This window comes from Aotus nancymaae, unplaced genomic scaffold, assembly GCF_030222135.1.
Source record: "Aotus nancymaae isolate 86718 unplaced genomic scaffold, 86718_ANA_hifiasm-v0.15.2.pri h1tg000155l, whole genome shotgun sequence".
NCBI classification, from domain to species: domain Eukaryota; kingdom Metazoa; phylum Chordata; class Mammalia; order Primates; family Aotidae; genus Aotus; species Aotus nancymaae.
This window is the reverse complement of record NW_026988570.1, coordinates 194,716-215,912: the sequence shown is the minus strand read 5'-3', so window position 1 is coordinate 215,912 and position 21,197 is coordinate 194,716. Positions and strand designations below refer to the sequence as shown.

The window sequence follows — 21,197 nt, the reverse complement described above, 5'->3', positions numbered from 1 at the left end:
ACCATGTGACATTCAGGGATACCAAAAATGACTTGAGATGAGCCAAGGCAGAATTGAAGAAGCATACTTTGGCTGAATTATTAGGCCAAAGTAATAATATGGAACATTTATTTTAAAAAGTCTACTCCCCCACATCCCCCAGTTGCAGTACCTTATAATTATAGTTAATCTAGTAGCAGATACTGGATTGAGATGTTAGATATTTACAGACCAAATACCTTTTGGGTTATTACTAGATAACAGACTGTTTCACCCTGGTTCATTGTAGATTCATCCAATAAGCATTTCTAGAGAACTGCTATATGAAAATATTGTGGAAAGTATCAACTTTTAAAACTTTTGTTTTGATATCATGACACCTAGAAGATTATTTTCTGGTACTTATGTTCTAAGGGAATTTTTTTTTCTGAGATTTGTTTCTGTGGAATTTCTAGTTCTCCAGTCTGCACTGGAAAGCCTCAATCAAGAGGATAATTGGAAAGGTAATGAAAGTAAATCAATTCTAGCTTAGATATCAAAGACAGTAAATGAAATATAAAAAGAATAATTTTCAAAATGTCTCAAAAAAAAACTATGGCAAGCTAATTCACAGTTTGGTTTATTCACATAATAGTCTGTTTCTGCTTATGATGAAGTATAATATATTTTAAGAATAGTGTGGTTTTCTTCATGATGTCAAGCATACAAGCTTATGGATATATTTTAAAATTCTTAATTTTCTAGATTAATGTTCAGCACTACTGCTTCCATCTTGCATTGGATAGGGGCAGAGAATTAACAAGTACCAGATATTTTCTTATCAAAACCCAATTTGTTGGAAACATTTTGAAAGAACTCTTTGTAAATAGAATACATAGCATGCCTTTCTGTTTTCCTAAACAGTTGCTGATTTATCTTTTATTGGGTTACTTTAAATCATCATTAACATCTATTGTCACCATATCCCTGTGAACACTAGATATCATGCTCCATTTTATGTTTTTTTATTGCCTTGGGGAGACTTTGAGGATATGGGAGGTGTTCATGCATACTGCTGCTGAGTGTTGCATAGAGATGGAATAAAGTACAAATCCTTCAGGAACAGACTCCAAACTTGGTCTATTCCAGCTTCCTTTTTTTTTTTTTAACCTATTCCAGTTAGTTTTTCATTGTTATTCTCTGAAGGAAAATAAGAGAAATTTCCTCTTAGAATCCCTTCCCCTTGGATTTGTAACCTTTCCCAGTTCATTTCTGTGGAAGTACTTGTAGTCCAGCATAGTAATTCTATTCAAATATGTATAGTTCAGGTCAGTCACAAGGGGAAAGGAAGCTTTCATTGAGGGCTAGCTACTAGGTGGTACAATGCTAGGTAGTTACTTAACTTTATCTCTCACTTAATCCTTAAACAACTCTGCAGTGGTAAGGGTGATGAATTCATCCCATTTTGTAGAGAAGGAAACTGAATGTTAGAAAGATGGCATAATTTGTTCGTGTTCATATAGGTAGTACATTGGGAAGCAGAATTTAAATACAGATCTTTCTGGTTCTAGAGCTTTTTGTTCTTCTGCCTTACTATGATGTTAAATAATTAGTTTTAACATGCCACTTAAGTTTAAAGCCTTAAGTAGTCCTTTTAAAAAATCTTTTGTTGCTGGTTATTCTTGTTTAACACTCCTGTTTTAATTTCCAGGTTCAGGTGACCTCACTTTGCCAGAACCGTAGGTCTTCATTAAATAAGAGAGTTCATTTGGTTTTTGTTTCAGTTTGGAACCTCTTTAGGTAGAAATTCCTGTTCTGGCAGTCACCTACTTCACTATATTCCACTCTGTCTTCTGGATATTGGTGGTGCTCAGCCCTTTTTTTGAACTGCAAACCTTATTAATAAAATAGTTTTCATTTCTTTGAGCATTCCTCTTCTCACACCTCCTGGCCCCCTATCTCTGTCCTACTGGCTTTGATGTAGAGGCTTTTATCTGGTGGGCTGTTCCCTGAACTGAACCTTTTTTTTTTTTTTTTTTTTTTTTTTTTTTGAGACAGAGTCTTGCTCTGTTGCCCAGTCTGGAGTACAGGGGCATGATCTCAGCTTACTGCAACTTCCACCTCACGGATTCAAGCGATTTTCCTGCCTCAGCCTCGAGTAGCTGGGACTACATTCATCAGGGAATGTTAGCAATATGTCATATTTTTTTCTTGGCTTGCCATTAAGAAATCTAAAGCCATGCTATTAACCTGTAACCACTTGGATTAATTGTTTTAGGTTAGTTTGTTATACTTCCAGGGCTTTATGGTTTTATTTATCTTTTCAGTCGGCATTATTAACCAAGTTTTGATAGCTTTTACAAGTTTTGTAACCCCCATGCAGGGAGATCAGTGTCCCTTCAGACACTTCCAAGTTAGTGTGATCTCCTGGAAGATATCAGAAGAGGAAGCATCTTAAATCGTCTTAATTATTACATTGTTACATAGAGTTATTATGTGTATATTCAAGTTAGGTTCTAATGAGGCGAATATGAGTAAATATGTTGTTGATTCAGGAAATAAAAACTAGGAGAGCCACATGTAGTTTCAAAAACAAAAGAGGAATTACTTGTAACAAAAGTGAATAAATAAGAAAGGAATTCTCAGTTATCTCTTGGGAAGAGTTACCTTGAATAGAGTTCAGCAAAAATTGCAAAGGTCGTCATAGGACTATGGAGGACATTACGGTAATTAAAATATATAATATTGCCCATATGTTTGTACTAAGTCTCATTCCTGAAGGATTTTGTATTTAGGTTGAGGCTTTGACAAATTCTAAGACTGGCTTGATAAGTAAAACAACCAAGTAAAAATTGCCATGGCTTTAGATAGTCAAAAAGGGGTAAGCTAAGTTTCTGCAAACTAAATAATTCCAGAGGGTGTAAGAATGTATTGGATAAAAAGACTATTGATACTCATCAGATTTTACCACTGATAATTTTTCAAGAGGAACTGTTTCTGAAACTATAAAGTGAAAATGGAGATAGGAAAAGCCATCCAAGATATAAATGCCCAAGGCCAAATTTTGAGATAAACAGAAAATCACAAAAACTCATGTCAGGTGGATGGACATGGTCCCGGTGTGACCAGACAGTATTTTCCTTGAGGGGAAATATCTAGTTTGGTAGGGGTAAGGCAGAGAGTTAGTTTAAGGATTTATCAAGAGGACTATACATATGCTATTTAGATTGAGGGAAAAGATGAGAACAGGCATGGGCAAAGCCTAGACGCAGTCAAGTTTCTGTCAAGCATACTGACAGATTCAGACAGTTTATTAATTACATAGACAAATGGATGATCAGAATGGTATCAGCTCATCATGTCCCTCATCCTGCAGGATAACACTGAAAGCAAACGGGGCCAGTTAGGTTAACATGAGTGATGGGTACTCTATTGCTGAGGAACGGTTTCCATCCTGTAGCTAAGCAACTTTTTAGCCTACAGCTATATCCTGAGAGTGGGCAAGGTGGTGAATCTCAGACCTCATGGAACAAGGGAAGGTGGATGAGAAACTGCCTTCTAGCAGGCTCCCACAAAATATGGAGGTAGGTAAGAAATAGCCTTGTGGCAGCACCTCACAAGACTGCCTATCTTTCCATATTCTGAAGGAACGCAGGGCATTCTGTCAAGGCTTAGGTCAGCCTATCGTTGGGCTTACCCAGGTGGTCTATGTGGAGACATGCAAGTTTTCCAGGGCACCAGTACAGAGCAGTTACCCTACCGTATCATCCGTAGTAAAAAGAAATGACTGTGAGAATTAGTACAAAAGCATGAAAAGAAAAATGTTACAAATAATCTTTTCAAACGTCTAGGATACTTTATTCTGTTGGTTTTAGAATAAGCAGTCTACTTAAGTTGTTTGCTTCTGGACTGGAAAGAAATCCTAGAGATTCTGACATGGTCACTTGGTACATTCTGAAATTGTCTTTTTTGTGGCGTTCATATTATCCCAAGAAATTTGCATTCATGAGTAATGTCTTTGTGCTATCATCTATCAGGAGTACTTGTATAGTCTTTTATAGAGGTGTTTGTGTTTCTTCCAGAAGACTCAGTTTCTGATCTGTAGCTTGTAACAGGAGCCTTTAGGCAAGTATAAAGAAAAAGCAGAAACTACCTGTGGAGGTAAGACTGAATAGTTCAGGTTAATTTATTTTAATAGCCAACAATATCAGAATGGAAAAAAGTAGAATCCTCTATTAAGGCATAGTAGTTTATAAAGATTTAGTGAATAATTACCTTAGAATAAGAACATCATGGATGATGAGGGTACTGACCATTTTCAGAGTCTTGAGTTGTTATACCATAGTGTATTATGATTTTCCCCAGTTTTCTGCAATCTAGATATCTAAATCTAGAGAAAAAATATTTTTAACTGTTTTAAAAAATAACAGATTTATTGAGATATATTTCACTTTTAATGTACACTTCACTGGTTTTTAGTATATTCAGAGTAGTACAATAATTACCACTATTTAATTTTAGAACATTTTCACCACTCCACAAAGTAACCCTGTACCCATTGGCAGTCACTCCATTTTTCCCTCTAATCTACCTGGCAACTCCTAATCTACTTGATATCTATGTAAATTTACTTAAGAGATAAAATTTTTTAAAATTAATTTGTTTATTAACGAAGTTATTTACTAGTCATTGGTACAAGAACATGAATATGCTCCTTTTTTGAAAAGGACATAATCACTCTATTATGTTTGTTTATGTTAATAAATATCACCTAGATATAATTAATTGACTTAGGAATTTATCTGTTTGATGTATTATGTTTTTAAAAAATCTTGTGTTTAGTAAACAAAATAGCTCTTATATAATAGTATTAAGTTCAAAATCTAGAGAATGATAAGCACTCTTAATTACTTCTGTTACCTCTTCTATTCTTGGAATTTCTCAGTATTACAAGGTTAGTATCTGATACATTACTAGGTGCTCAATTAAGAAAGTTTTATTTTATTTTGGTGATAGAACTGGAACTGGAATCCAGCTTTCCTCCCATGAAATCTCCTTCTCTTTCCATTATACCACCTATGCTTTCCATATGTGTCCAAAGCCGACTTTTTAAAGGGTTTGGAAGCAGTTCATAGTGTGAATCAGTGTTCTTTATTTCTTCTCTTTCTCTCGCATTTTTTGTAGCCATACAAAAATGTACACGTTTAAATCTGCTATTATATGAATGCTGAAATGATAAGTAGGCTAAGGGAAAAGAAATAAAAAACATTTTTAAAGCTTGCAATGTTTTATGTCTCATAACAAATATAAATGGCCCATATTTCAAACTTAAATAATGTATGTAAAGTAGGACATGAATTTATGGGCATTGGACGTATACTTTGTTTTTAAATAGCTCTAGTTAAAATTCTAAATATGAAGCAGTTATTTCCAGATGTATTTTTTTTATGCTTTAAGGAACTCAAGTTGAAGGAGAAAGGTAGTAAAAGAAAGGATAGACACTCGTGGACTTTTTTTTGTCATTTGTGTTTTAAATTTTATTGTGGTATAGACAGCAAAGTACACAATACTTAAATGTATAACTTGATGAGTTTTTACAAATGTGTAATGTGTATATAGTAATCACCACACAAATCAATATATAGAATATTTAAATACCTCAGAAGTTTCCTTAGTACCCCAATTTTTGTCACTTGCACTCCTGCAAGAGGTAATCACTATTCTGACTTCTGTCATATATTGGTTTGTCTGTTTTTGAAGTGCATGTAAATTAAATCACACGGTGGTGTCTTGTATCTGGTTTCTTTCACTCCTCATATGTCTATAAGGTTCCTCTATATTGTTTTTTGTAGCAGTTGTTAATTTTTTCTTTATAGTATTCTGTGATATAAATAGAGCATTATATATCGATATGCCTGTTGATAGAGATTTGTTGTTTATAATTTTTTACTATTATGACCAGAGCTGCTAAAAACATTCTTGTCTTTTGGTGAATATGTGCATTCATTTTCTTGGACTGTAAGGTTTTATACTTTATAAATAAAGTTCAAAACATTTTAATTGAAATAGCTACAACTCCAGGACTGCCTCACAAACAGTTTTCAAGTCTGAGTGAATATATACCTTTTTGATTTATAATAGAAGCTGGGGAAAATTCTGGTGACTTTACAGCCACTTTAGAATGGCATCGTATGCCTGTTCAAGAGTTATGGCTATTACACAGTCAGTCAGTAAATAGCAAGGTGCCATGCTAGGTGCCAGAGATATCTTTGTAAAAGACAGTCATGCACCCTACGTTCACCAATGAGTGAACAAGTCATTTGAAATAATGTACGGAGTCCAATGATAAGAGAAATGAGAGCTATTAGAGGAGTACTTGGAATGAAGCATCTCGCCTACACCTGGGTAGTAACGGGAGACATCTTGTAGGAAATGACATCTAAACTGCATCCTAAATAATGAATTGGAATTAGCCGGGTGAAGGAGGTATGGTGAGGCTGGTGAGGTGAGCTAGGCATTGAGAGATTTTAGGCACTTTTTAAGTCTTGTAGACTTGAGAAATTGAAAGTAGCTGGGTAAGCAAAGGGAACCATTGAAGATTATCTTTTTATTATAGAATACCTCAAGTGTATAAATAATAGAATGAATCCTTGTATACACATCCCACAGTGTCAGCAGTTACCAACTTATGGCCAATCTTATTAAGACCATGCCCATTATCCCTAGAGGATTCTTTTGAAGCACATTTGAGATATTACATCTTATCATTGAAGATTTATGGCAGGAGAGTGACATGATTAGTTTTTTTTGTTTTGTTTTGTTTTTTTTTAATTGCATTTTAGGTTTTGGGGTACATGTGAAAAACATGCAAGGTTGTTGCATAGGTGCATATGTGTCAGTATGATTTGCTGCCTCCCTCCCCTTCACCTATATCTGGCATTTCTCCTCATGCTATCCCTCCCCAACTCCCCACCCCCCCGGTGTCCCCCCTCCCCCCAACAGACCCCCGTGTATAGTGCTCCCCTCCCTGTGTCCATGTGTTCTCCTTGTTCAACACCCGCCTATGAGTGAGAACATGTGGTGTTTGATTTTGTGTTCTTGTGTCAGTTTGCTGAGAATGACGGTTTCCAGGTTCATCCATGTCCCTACAAAGGACACGAACTCCTTGTTTTTAATGGCTGCATAATATTCCATGGTGTATATGTGCCACATTTTTCCTGTCCAGTCTATCATCGATGGGCATTTGGGCTGGTTCCAGGTCTTTGCTATTGTAAACTGTGCTGCAATGAACATTCGTGTGCATGTGTCCTTATAGTAGAGCGATTTATAATCCTTTGGATATATGCCCAGTAATGGGATTGCTGGGTCAAATGGAATTTCTATTTCTAGGTCCTTGAGGAATCGCCACACTGTTTTCCACAGTGGTTGAACTAATTTACACTCCCACCAACAGTGTAAAAGTGTTCCTATTTCTCCACATCCTCTCCAACATCTGTTTTCTCCAGATTTTTTAATGATCGCCATTCTAACTGGCGTGAGATGGTATCTCAATGTAGTTTTGATTTGCATTTCTCTAATGACCAGTGATGATGAGCATTTTTTCATATGTTTGTTGGCCTCATGTATGTCTTCTTTTGTAAAGTGTCTGTTCATATCCTTCGCCCATTTTTGAATGGGCTTGTTTGTATTTTTCTTGTAAATCTTTTTTAGCTCATTGTAAATTCTGGATATCAGCCCTTTGTCAGACGGGTAGGCTGCAAAAATTTTTTCCCATTGTGTTGGTTGCCGATTCACTCTATTGACTGTTTCTTTTGCCGTGCAAAAGCTGTGGAGTTTGATTCGGTCCCATTTGTCTATTTTGGCTTTTGTTGCCAATGCTTTTGGTGTTTTGGTCATAAAGTCCTTGCCTACGCCTATGTCCTGAATGGTTTTGCCTAGGTTTCCTTCTAGTGTTTTTATGGTGTTACGTCTTATGTTTAAATCTTTAATCCATCTGGAGTCAATTTTAGTGTAAGGTGTCAGGAAGGGGTCGAGTTTCTGCTTTCTGCATATGGCTAGCCAGTTTTCCCAACACCACTTATTGAACAGGGAATCCTTTCCCTATTGCTTGTTTTTTTCAGGTTTGTCAAAGATCAGGTGGTTGTAGATATGTTGTGTCGCCTCCGGTGCCTCTGTTCTGTTCCATTGGTCTATATCTCTGTTTTGGTACCAGTACCATGCTGTTTTGATTACTGTAGCCTTGTAGTAGAGTTTGATGTCTGGTAGTGTGATGCCTCCCGCTTTGTTCTTTTTGCTTAGAATTGACTTGGCTATGCGGGCTGTCTTCTGGTTGTATTTTAGAAATTACACATACCTGGTAATTCTAAATTACCTTTAAAATGCATACATCATAGTTTAGGTGTTTTTCATTTGCTGCCATTTATACATAGACATTCGCCTTTTTGCATGTACTATTTGCAGTAGTTTCATTTTTTTCAAACTATAATGATTTGGAAGTATGATTAAACATAAAATTGTTTTATGTATAAATAATAGAATGAATCCTTGGAAACTGAATCCATGGAAAGCCATTCATCTTTCCATGTGTATCGGTTGGTTTATTTACATTTTAAAATACTATTAATGAATATTTTGGTTTCTATCTATAAAAATGTCATAATATAAAAGTCAGTTTGTGGCTGGGCGCGGTGACTCACGCCTGTAATCCCAGCACTTTGGGAGGCCGAGGTGGGTGGAACACAAGGTCAAGAGATCGAGACCATCCTGGTCAACATGGTGAAACCCCGTCTCTACTAAAAATACAAAAAATTAGCTGGGCATTGTGGCGCGTGCCTGTAATCCCAGCTACTCAGGAGGCTGAGGCAGGAGAATTGCCTGAACCCAGGAGGCAGAGGTTGCAGTGAGCCGAGATCGCGCCATTGCACTCCAGCCTGGGTAACAAGAGTGAAACTCCGTCTCAAAAAAAAAAAAAAAAAAAAAAAAAAGTCAGTTTGTTTCTAGGATTCAGCCTTGATAATAGCAAAGATACTAGTATTTGGAAAGGAATTAGATTTATAGTTTTACTATGAATCTTTTTTACAGATTCAAGTTGAGGAATTGTTTTGTTTGCATTTTGTTACTATCTTATGTATGAAAATTTGTTTGCTTACTGTTTTCTTTGTTGGTAAAAATTAAATATAGACTGTCTGGGCATGGTGGCTCATGCCTGTAATCCCAGCATTTTAGGAGGCCAAGGCAGGCAGATCACCTGAGGTCAGGAGTTCGAGACCAGCCCAGCCAACATGGTGAAATCCTCATCTCTACAAAAATACAAAAATTAGCTGGGCATGGTGGCATGCACCTGTAATCCCAGTTACTGGGGAGGCTGAGGCACAAGAATCACTTGAACCTGGGAGGTGGAGGTTGCAGTGAAACAAGATCATGCCACTGCACTCCAGTCTGGACAACAGAGTGAGACCCTGTCTCAAAAAAAAAAAAAATTAATATAGATTGCTTTTATTTTATTTTTAAAAAATTTTTTTTCAGATTAGGAAAAACATTTGTATTAAATATGACCAACAATAATTACTTTTGAATAAAATGTTTTATACAGATAAGTTTAAAAAAATAGTATGACCTCAATCCAAAAGAAGGACAGTGACACAAACAGGCAAAGTACACAAGCAATATAACAGGCAGGGAAAAATTCAACTTCACTAGTCATCAAAGAAGGTGAAATTTTATACCTATTAAGCTAGCAAAAAAAAGCAACTGAAATTCCACCGCCAATATTAGTGAAGTTGTAGTAAAACTAATCCACTCATTCCCTGCTAAAGATGATCTAAATTGGTAGAGCCCTTGTGGAAAGCATCATGGTAATATGTGTCAAAATTCATGAGCATGGTCATTTCTGTAGACCAGAAATCTCACTCCTAAATAAGCCCCATATCAAGAATAAAATTCAACAAAAGAATAACTTCATGCTAAAAAATGTGTATTGCTGAGTTATTGGCAAGCAATCAAATGCCCAGCTCTACGTGAATTATTTATGATATAAAATAAGTTGACCAAATAAATATACAGCCATGAAATGTATAATATTTAAATACAAAATACAAATTGTGGTATGCACACCAACTAAAATTTCTGAAAATACATAAGCACAGGAAAGGGAACATACAATAAAGAAAAAAGAAGTTAATAATATTCAAATGAATAAATGTTTAATTATTTGATACTGATACAGTATTTTTTACCTTAAAATGAGACAAATCCTTTTGTGCCTTTTGAGGTTTCCTTTTAAGCCACATGCCTAACTTATCTATTTAAAGAATTATTTTTTAGAAATAAAAATACAGGCCGGGCGCGATGGCTCACGCCTGTAATCTCAGCACTTTGGGAGGCCGAGGCGGGTGGATCACGAGGTCAAGAGATCGAAACCATCCTGGTCAACATGGTGAAACCCCGTCTCTACTAAAAATACTAAAAATTAGCTGGGCACGGTGGCGCGTGCCTGTAATCCCAGCTACTCAAGAGGCTGAGGCAGGAGAATTGCCTGAACCCAGGAGGCGGAGGTTGCGGTGAGCCGAGATCGCGCCATTGCACTCCAGCCTGGGTAACAAGAGCGAAACTCCGTCTCAAAAAAAAAAAAAAAAAAAGAAATAAAAATATAAGAAAGAATAAGAACTGTATGCATAGGGATAAGCCATAAGCTGCACCAACAGGATCCTAGATCCTCTTTCCCCAACAGCAGCCTATTTTTGGTTCTTAGATTGCTTTTATTTTAAAACTATTTAGCTATCTATGGGCCACTAAGTTAAAAATACCTTCCTGTAAGTAGAGTATTTCTTACAGCATTTTAGTTTAATTCCTTTTTTTGAAGGAAGTTTAGTAGATGATAACTATTGCAGTACTTTGGGATAGCACTGTATTTATTCATGCATTCATCTTGTGAGAATCAGTGATTTTAATCTAAATTAGAGGTTTGCAAACTTTGGCTGCTGAGAATGGTTCTTACATTTTTAAAGGAATGTTAAATGAAGAAGAATTCGCAACAGAAACCATATGTGGCCTGAAAATGTAAAATATTTACTATCTGTGCCTTTACAGAAATTTTTTCAATCCCTGTCTAAATGAATATAACATACATTCTTGGCATATGCCTTTTTTCTTTTGAAAATCTTTCTATCAGATTTGTTTTAGAATTAATATTTGAAAATTAAAGTTTTCCTTTTCTTCTATAGAGAAGATGGCGAATTAGAAGATGGTGAAATAGATGATGCAGGATTTGAAGAAATACAGGAAAAAGAAGCAAAAGAGAATGAAAAGCAGAAAAGTGAGAAAGCCTACAGAAAATCAAGAAAAAAGCACAAGAAGGAAAGGGAAAAGAAGAAATCCAAAAGGAGAAAACGTGAGAAACATAAGGTTAGAATCTTTTTATTCTTTTGCTAAATTTTTATAAAATATAAAATACTAAAAATTACAAAGTAGAAGTCATTATTTTATTATAAAACATGGATTAGATATTTTTATTTATGTGATATAAACTTTCTAAACAAAGATTATATGAATTAATCTTACAGATTTAAAAAGTAATTAAGTTAAATCTTTTTTTTTTTTTTTTTTTTTTTTGAGACAGTCTATTACCCAGGCTTGAGTGCAGTGGCACGATTTTGGCTCATTGCAACCTTGACCTCCCAGACTCAGGTGATTCCCCGCTCAGCCTCCTGAGTAGCTGGAACTACGGGTGCACGCAACCACACCTGGCTAATTTTTATATTTTTAGTAGAGACGGGGTTTCGCCATGTTGCCCAGGCTGGTCTCAAACTCCTGGGCTCAAGTGATCTGCTGAACACGGCCTCCCAAATTGCTAGGTTTACAGGTATGAGCCACCATGTCGGGCTTCAGGTTAAATCTTAATGCAGATTAAAATAAACAGTATTTTAATTGATGGAAGATTGTATACATGGATATTGGAAGGTTAAGGAAAGAGAGTTTCATTCTCTACAGATACAGATTAGCAGCATTGGCCTTGTCCATCTGTTTATCTATTTACTTATTCAATTATATGTATTATCGAGTGCTTACTATAGAAACCTTTATACTGTATGCTGAGGGTTATAGTAGTGAGTGAAACAGTTGGGTCTTAAAGAGATTACATTGCAATGAGAAGGAGAGAGGCAACACACAAATGAAAAACAAATGCTGTCAAAAAAAACAACAGAGTACTGGATGGAGAATTATGAGGATTTGGGATAGGGAAGAAGGGGAACCTATGCTGACTGAGCAATCACGGAAAAGTTGGCAGCAATGGAGGAGCAGGTTTTGAAACTCCCTGGATTTCCTCCATTAAAAACACATCAATTAGGATAACATAACCAAAACCTATTGACAACATCTACAAAAAAAGGAAGAAACAAGTTATCTCTGATAAACCTAAAAAATACAAATGATTAGGGCCAAACCATAGATAGCAACAAGGCCAGTGTAGTAACAGCGTTGGTGCAAATGAAGCAGAAGGAAAATAAAGGGACTTCCAGAAACCAAGCTGCCAACAGATATTCGCCTCAAATGGTGCATGTCTAGCACAGAAACCTCATGAGCCTATCTGAGAACAGCAACAGAAACTGGGAGGGGGCTGTACTACCACCAGTTTATGTTGGGAACCAGCCCAACCCTGTACGTGGGTGCCTTTAGTCCCAGCAGTGATGAGGGATTGAGAAAAGGAAATAAAGACAGAGACACAAGAGTAGAATTTACAGCATGGGTCCAGGGGACCAACACAAGTGTGGGAACTGCACTGGTCCTGAGCTCTGGGCTCCAAACACTTTTATTGTGTGCACAATCTCATTGATCTTATGGGAGTAGAAGGAGAGGGTGAAGGGGTAGGTAAGATAGCCAGAGTGGGGAGAGCACCTGAGATCCTTCTAAGACATGCTAAACTAGTACTCTGAGTTTATCACAGATTGTTAATTGTTATCAGAGTGCAGCTGCATCAGAAGTATATCGGATTAGGAGCCACCTGGTCTGACCACTCCCAGTGCATCAAGGGGCTTTTATCTCCCAAGCATTGAGGACATAGAGCAATTAAAATTACTCCATATTCCGAGAACCTAGGCAGAGCCTGAGGTGTTTGGTGATCTCTGCCCTGCAAGGCTTTTCTCCTCCTTGCCAGTTCCCATCTGCAAAGACCTTCCCGGATCTTATGAGCAGAGGTTGCCTCCCTTCTCAGAGATCTTTGCATAAACCCTCTTTAGGGGGCCCTTATATAGTCTCCATGTTGAGAAGACATTTATGGGACCAGGGCAGTATTCCCTGCTCTGCAGCCACCCCGAGGTGTTCCCTGGTGTTACTGTGCTCTCGGATGGTCTTCACCTTAGGGCTCCTGTTGACTCTTGATTTCTAATTAAGTGCACCAATAATATAGTTTAGTTCAGTGTATAAACTTAACTGTTCTCTGAGCCAAGCAAGCTTATAGCTATTTACATTTAATTAACACAGGTCTCCTCCTGGCCATCTTGACCCACAAGTTTTATGCATGAATGTAAGATGACCACAGAAACTGAATGGTGCTGAAAGGTCTGGACCTGATGAACGAATCCCTAATAAGAATCAACTAGATCTCTTTCAGTCCCACACTGAGGAAGTAACTGCTGGAGGTAGAATCTACACTGAGAGACAGGCATATAGGACCAAGGAAAGAAATTGTCAGATAACAAATGGGGGAAAGAAGCAGAAGAGACATAGCTCAGAAAATAGCCATATTTTCACTTTGGGAGGCCGAGGCGGGTGTCACGAGGTCAAGAGATCAAGACCATCTGGTCAACATGGTGAAACCCCGTCTCTACTAAAAATATAAAAAATTAGCTGGGCATGGTGGCGCGTGCCTGTAGTCCCAGCTACTCGGGAGGCTGAGGCAGGAGAATTGCCTGAACCCAGGAAGCGGAGGTTGCGGTGAGCCGAGCTCGCGCCATTGCACTCCAGCCTGGGTAACGAGAGCGAAACTCCGTCTCAAAAAAAAAAAAAAGAAAATAGCCATATTTTTGAATGCTTCATGCTGACATCAGAAATGATAACCCTAGAGCCATGAAGCCTGGATAGCCATATTTTTGAATGCTTCATGCTAACATCAGAAGTGAAAACCCTAGAGCCATGAAGCCTGGATAGCCATATTTTTGAATGCTTCATGCTAACATCAGAAGTGAAAACCCTAGAGCCATGAAGCCTGGATAGCCATATTTTTGAATGCTTCATGCTAACATCAGAAGTGATAACCCTAGCGCCATGAAGCCTGAAAAGCTTTCTTGGCCCATTCCATCTATTTTTTTCACATGAGCAGCAAGATAGGACTGTGGTCACATTCCATGGTTGTTATTTTAAAATAAAAGAGGATAATGAAGAGTAAGTCTTCTGGAAAAGAAAGAATATCCACAAAGCATATGAAAAATTTAACCTAATATTTTTAAATGACGAAAAATTAAGAAAACAATTTAAGCTATGCTCAAACAGCATAGAATAATAACAAAACAAAGCAAACAAAAAGGAAGTACTTAATAAAGTTATAAGCAGAAGTTAATGAATTAGAATGAAAACCAGTAGTTTTTTTAAAAAGATTAATAACATATATATCATTGACCAAACCAATTAATAATAAAAAGGAAAGGAAAAAATGTATATGCTGAGGGTGAAATAACTATCAAAAAGAAGAAATTAAAATAATAGGAAATTCATGTATATAATTTTATGAAAACAAATATAAAAACCAAGATGAAATGGAAAATTTTCTAGAAAAGTACTACCTAACAAAATTAATTCCAGACAGTCAAAAAATCTGAGACTTTTTGGAGTTTGTAATCTATCCTACCAAGAAACACAAGGACCAAATCTTTTCAGAGTATAATTCTATTAGTATTTTTTCAGTGAAAGATTTTCCTTAGAGCTGGAGCTGACTTCTGATGGTGACTGAGCAAACTGGGCTTTTAAATAGACACTATTTATTTTAAACTCTAGCCAAGAATGATTAGATATTAAAGTTGAAGCATTTGCCAGCATAATTATAAAAAGATTTCTTCATATCACCTATCAAATCAACAAAGACAAAAGCAATAAAACCATAAAAACCAAACTCCAGACCATTTAGGAACAAGATAAAGGAAAGCAATTTGTCTTTCCTAAAAGAACATTTAAGGATGGGGTAGAGAAAAACAAATCCTTCTCTTATAAGAGTATCAGAGTTCAATCATTTCAGCAAATTTGTACTGAGTTTGTACTAAATCTAGATGCTGGGAATGCAAGGATGACAGTACACAGAGCCAGTGTCTTCATTGCCAAGAAATTTAAGTCTTTAAAGAGAATGCTCAAGTTGAGAAAGTAATCATTTTGACTAGATGGAGGAGATTGGTCATTTTTTTGGAAATTATATTAATACTTGAAAAAGCTTACTCAAAAAAAAAAAAAAGCTTACTCTTGATATTTGTTAGTCATTATCAATTACTTATGCTTTTCATTTCACTTTTGTTCAATTTTGTGGACCAGATTTATTTCATTTTTGTAATTAGTAATGTTTTGGCATCTTTTAGTTTTCGAGTACTCATGCAATAGAATAAGAACTCCAAAACCATTTTAGGTAAAAACAAATTAATACATACTCTACTCATATTCTAGGACCCTTTTTGGTGATCCAGGAGCCAATTTTACTTTATTTAGGGTTAGCTTAAAAGTAGTTCATTTTAGAGCACACAGGCAGAGTATTCCTCTTTAGGTCAAAGTGATGATAAGGAAAATGTTATAGTCTTTGAGCAGAGAGGAAGATGTACTTTCTTCTCAGAAAACCTTAGCAAAGTTAGAATGGTGGTGGCGTTTTGAACAAGAATTTTTCAGTAGCACTTCAGAGTCTTCTGGAATAATATAATCTACTGGTTGGTACCATTGGCTGAAACAAGCTTATCTAATTACTTCCTTTTGCAAATGTAACATGTCTGTCATTTCCCTCTCTTCAGCATAATTCCCCATCTAGTGATGATAGTTCGGACTACAGCCTTGATTCAGATGTTGAACATGCAGAAAGTTTCCATAAAAAAAGAACTGGTTTCTACAGGGATTATGACATTCCATTTACTCAGGTATTGGCATTTTGTTGTTTTGTGATAAAACATAGAAAGCATAAAATGTACCATTTAAACTCTTTTAACTGTACAATTCAGTGGTATTGAGTATATTCACAGTGTTGTTCAATCATCACCACTTACCCATTTCTAGAAATTCTTGATCATTCCAAACAGAAACTCAGCACCCGTTAAGTAATAACACCTTATTTTCTCCTGCCCCCAGCCCCTGGAAATTACTATTCTATTTTCTGTTTCTGTGGATTTGCCTATTCTAGGTATTTCATGTAAGTGGAATCATATAGTATCTGTCCTTTTGTATCTGGCTTATTTCACTTAACATAATATTTTTAAAGTTCATCCAAGTTGTAGCATGTGTCAGAATTTCATTTGTTTTAAAGGCTGAATAATATTCCATTATATGTATATATCACATTTTGTTTATCCATTCATATATTGATGGATATGTGGATGTCCATCAAAAAAAGCTGCTGCCTTTTGCTATTGTGAATCATGCTGCTTATGAACATGGGTATACAAATATCTTTTCAAGACTTCTTTCAGTTTATTGGGGTATATATTTAGAAGTAGAATTGCTAGATCATACGGTGATTCCATGTCCAATGAACCATGAAACTGAGGAACCATGTAACTGTTTTCCACAGTGGCTGCACTATTTTACATTCACACTAGTAATGCCTGAGGGTTTCAATTTGTCTACATCCTTGCCAACACGGTTTTTTTTTTCTTTTGGAAACAGCAAATGGGTATGAAGTGACATTTCATTGTGGTTTTGAATATTGCCCTTTTAAGAGAAAAAGTAAACTTTCAATTTTATTCTTTCTGGTATTTTTTCAAACATATGCTATAAATTTGAAATCTTTGTGCATAAAGAATACATAATGTATTCATTTGCTAGAGCTAACATAATGAAATTCCATAGACTGGGTGGCTTAAGCAATAGAAATGTATTTTCTCACAGTCTGAAGTCTAGAAGCCCAAGATCAAGGTGCCAGCAGCGTTGGTTTCTTTTGAGGACCATAAGGGAAGGATCTGTCTTAGGCTTCTCTCCTTGATTTGTCGATGGCCTCCTTCTCACTGCTTTGTCCTTACATGGTCATCCCTCTGTGCACAGGCACCCCTGGTGTCTCTCTTTGTCCAAATTTACTTTTATTGTAAGGACACCAGTCAAACTGGATTAGAGACTACTTTAACAGCCTCATTTTAATTTAATCGCCTCTTTAAAGGCCCTATCTCCAGATATACAGTATTTTGTTCTAGGCAAGTAATGATGCTCTCAGAGGCACTAGGAAGTATTCAGATCACTGTGCACTTATCTGAAAAGACTCAGAGTTTGCGTTCTCATTTTTGCCAATTTGTCACTGTTCTGGTCTGCAAGAGCACTATTCTTTCTCCTAACTTGGTGTTGCTAATCTCTTGTGAGTTTAGAAACCAAAATACTATTTTTGTTGGAGTTATTTCTATTGTCTGACTCACTGTTGCCGCCCTTATAGTTGAGATTGTCAAGTGACCATTAAATAAATGAGGTTTTATTAAAATATCTTCTCTTAAAATTTGAAAAGAATTCTACACTAGTTAATAATTTTAGCTAGTTAGGTAAATATCAGAATGTTTATATAGTCAATATAGCTAGTGATTTTAGAGTCAGTGCTTGTTGTTATTTCTCAGAACATTTTTATTTATTTATTTATTTATTTATTTTTTAAAGACGGGGTTTCACCATGTTGGTCACACTGGTCTTGAACTCCCGACCTCACGTGATCCGCCCGCCTCGGCCTCCCAGAGTGCTGGGATTACAGGCATGAGCCACCGCGCCCAGCTCAGAACATTTTTATAACTATTCATTAAAAGTATTTTTACCACAAATGACAAAACTTTTAATTCAGCAACACTGATATGGTACCTGCATTTCATCATTTGCAGTTAGATTTATTCTTTAGAAATATTCAAAAGTCAAAAAGACTCTTATAATGAATGAAAAGATACTCAGGATAGGCATTATTATTTCATGTAAGAAGACATTTGAAAATGTCAAGGTTCTGGATTCATAAGTGGTCACTGAAAGTAACCCCAAAGAGGAAGTTCCAAATATTTAAAATAGTGGCAGCATTATTGTAATAAGTACATAGGCTTCTATGTGGCCACTGTGGGAGATAAAATCAATTGTATGTATAAACAATAGTACATCTGAAACAGCTTATGTTGGGAAAGAAACAAACCAAAACAAAAAAATAGTACAGTTGTTTCAAGTATCTCACATTTTTTAAACATTATGCAGTTATTTATTGTTAATAAATATGTATTATTAATATGACCTTGACTATCATATGTCCCTATAGACATCCTTTTATTATTTTTGCTTCAAAAAATCAGTTAAAGAAATTAAGAAAAAGGATGGTCTTTTATATTTATCTACTTTTCATTTTCAGTGTTCACCTTTTTGTATAAATCTGAGTTTCAGTATGATACTGTTTTCTTTTAACCAGATGGACTGCATCGTTTAGCCTTTGTTTAGCATATCTTATAGCACAATTTGCTATCAGTAAATTCTCTCAGTTTTTATTTGTTGGGCCAATGTGTTAATTTTACTCTCATTTTTAATGACTTTTTATTTTGTCATAATTTCAGGCTTATAAAAAAGTTGCAAGAATGTTACAAAGAGCTCTTGTATATCTTTCATCCAGATTTCCCAGTTAACATTATACTAGATATGCTTAACTTAATCTTTTCTTCTCTAGTCTTCGCTTCCTTTCAGAGAGATCTAATTTGCCTTTTTAAAAAATTTATTTTTATTTTTTAGCGACAGAGTCTTACTCTGTCACCCAGGCTAGGGTGTAATTTGTCTTTAAGCCATCTATTAAGTATTTTTCATATTTAGACATTTGATTGTTTTAAAATCTTCTAAGTCATTTTTGTAGGATCAACTTCCATGGTGAAATTCTCATATTGTCTTTTACTTGAAAATAGCAGACTTCAGATATAAATACATTTCTGTATCTGAAGTCTGTATTTCTTTTTTTTTTTAGACAGAGTCTCACTCTGTCGCCCAGGCTGGAGTGCAGTGGCGTGATCTTGGCTCACTGCAACCTCCGCTTCTGGAATTCAAGCAATTCTCTTGCCTCAGCCTCCCAAGTAGCTGAGACTATAGGCATGTGTCACCATGCCTGCCTAATTTTTGTATTTTTTGTAGAGACGGAGTTTCACCATGTTGGCCAGGCTGGTCTTGAACTCCTGACCTAGGTGATCCATCTACCTTAGCCTCCCAAAGTGCTGCGATTATAGGCTTGAACCACCATGTGTGGCCTGAAGTCTGTATTTCTATTGCCTGTTATTTTTTGCTGGTTCTCTTTCATGTGATCCTATCTCTTCATAGGCCTATTTTTGTTTTCAGTTTTTTCTATTCTGTGCTGAGCATTGTATTTGCAAAATATAGTACATTTTGTAGAAATATTTTTAGGCCTAGGATGATGTTTTTTTCACTCAAAAAAGATTTTTACTTCTGCCAGATTTCTGGCGACCCTTACAAACTTTATTCCAATTTCAGGATTTGAGACTTCTGGTCTACCCAGATTCCTGAAGGCTGGGCTGCAGTCTCTGATTCACATTTTGAGATCCCCTTATAATTGAGGATGGGGATTACTAAGCTTCCACCTTTTCCAGACTCTGAACTCCACCTTGTGTTTACATAGACAACAGAGACAGTCAGAAGTGCTGTTGGATCTTTCAGCTGGTTCTTCCTGATGGGGTTGTACTCTTGGAGCAAATGCAGCTCCAAATGCTGCCCACTTCTCAGGATTTTCGTCTACTCCATGGGTATTGGTCTAGTAATCCTTCACTAATTTGTCAGCTGTCTGATGTGTACAAACAGATTTAAGAAAATATTTTGTCTATCTTTTCTATTTTTTTAAGCAGGACAATTAGTCTGAATTACCCAGTCTGCTATTATAAGAAGAGAAAGTTCAATACCATTTCTTCCATATATATATTTTAGAGTTGACTCATTGAGAATTAGATGATAACCTAACTACATCTAAATATCCCATTTTCTTACATAACAGGTATCTGCTATATAACTTCTACAGTTACAGGGCAAAAATAGAATATACTGTTAACATCTAGCAGTTAAATTAGAGGGCTTAATATGTAGCTATCTTTTTCCTCATCTTTTTTCAGGGCCTTCTATTTCTTTATTTGTTTCCAGTGATTGCTGGAGGCCCATTTTTGTTTTACAGAAACTAGATCTGTCACATTTTAGCAGTTTGTATAGCCTAATAATCAGTCAGTAAAGTGATTAGAAAAGCTATCTGTTCTCAGAAAAAAAAAAAAGAAAAGCTATCTGTTTTGGTGGAATTTATCCTCTTTTTCATGTATCTTCTCTTGGTTGGGCTCGAAAAAATGCTTGCTAGACTCTTGCCCCTGAGTGCATTTTGTTCATCCCAGTGATGAGTATGTGAACCATAAGGAGGCATTTTAGGAAAGGGGGGTGCTCTGTAACCCTTCATTCATTTCAAGCTTTCTGGAAAACTCACACCACATGGGTGGCACTCTGACTCAAATGTGAAAGACCTTAGCAGTCCGCATTAGAAGTCTTTAACCACAGAAGCAGCCCTGGGCTAGAATGTGCATCCTTAGGAGGATATTAAGAATATTTACAGTTGGGAAACTAGGGAGGAGGTAAATGAAAGTTTAAGGATAATTCTACTTAAAAAAGTAGGAACGCGGAGATTATTTTTATAAACCCATGCAAATCAGAGAACTGAATTAATATTAAGAATGTAAAACTTCCTTTTTTTTTTTCTTTGAGCTGGAGTTTTGCTCTTGTTGCCCATGCTGGAGTGCAATGGCCCAATCTCGGCTCACCACAACCTTCACCTCCGAGGTTCAAGCGATTCTCCTGCCTCAGCCTCCTGAGTAGCTGGGATTACACACATGCATCACTATACCCCGCTAATTTTTTTGTAGTTTTAGTAGAGATGGGGTTTCTCCATGTTGGTCAGCCTGGTCTGGAACTCCCGACCTCAGGTGATCTGCCCACCTTGGCCTCCCAAAGTACTGGGATTACAGGCGTGAGCCACTGCTGCCCCCAGCCAGCATTTAAAACTTCAATGAGAAGCATCTAATCTCCAGAGAAAAATT

General features: G+C 36.3%; 1 protein-coding gene across 1 annotated transcript in view; it reads left to right on the top strand.

The window, feature by feature from the left end:
• Window positions 1–11,165: 11,165 nt before the first annotated feature.
• Window positions 11,166–21,197, top strand: part of ZC3H6 (zinc finger CCCH-type containing 6) — a 48,557-nt gene continuing 38,525 nt past the window's right edge. Inside the window, exons 1-2 of the mRNA XM_064371656.1 lie at window positions 11,166–11,361; window positions 15,936–16,058. The gene's annotated coding sequence lies outside the window, so the exon portion shown is untranslated. The remainder of the gene's footprint in view (window positions 11,362–15,935; window positions 16,059–21,197) is intronic.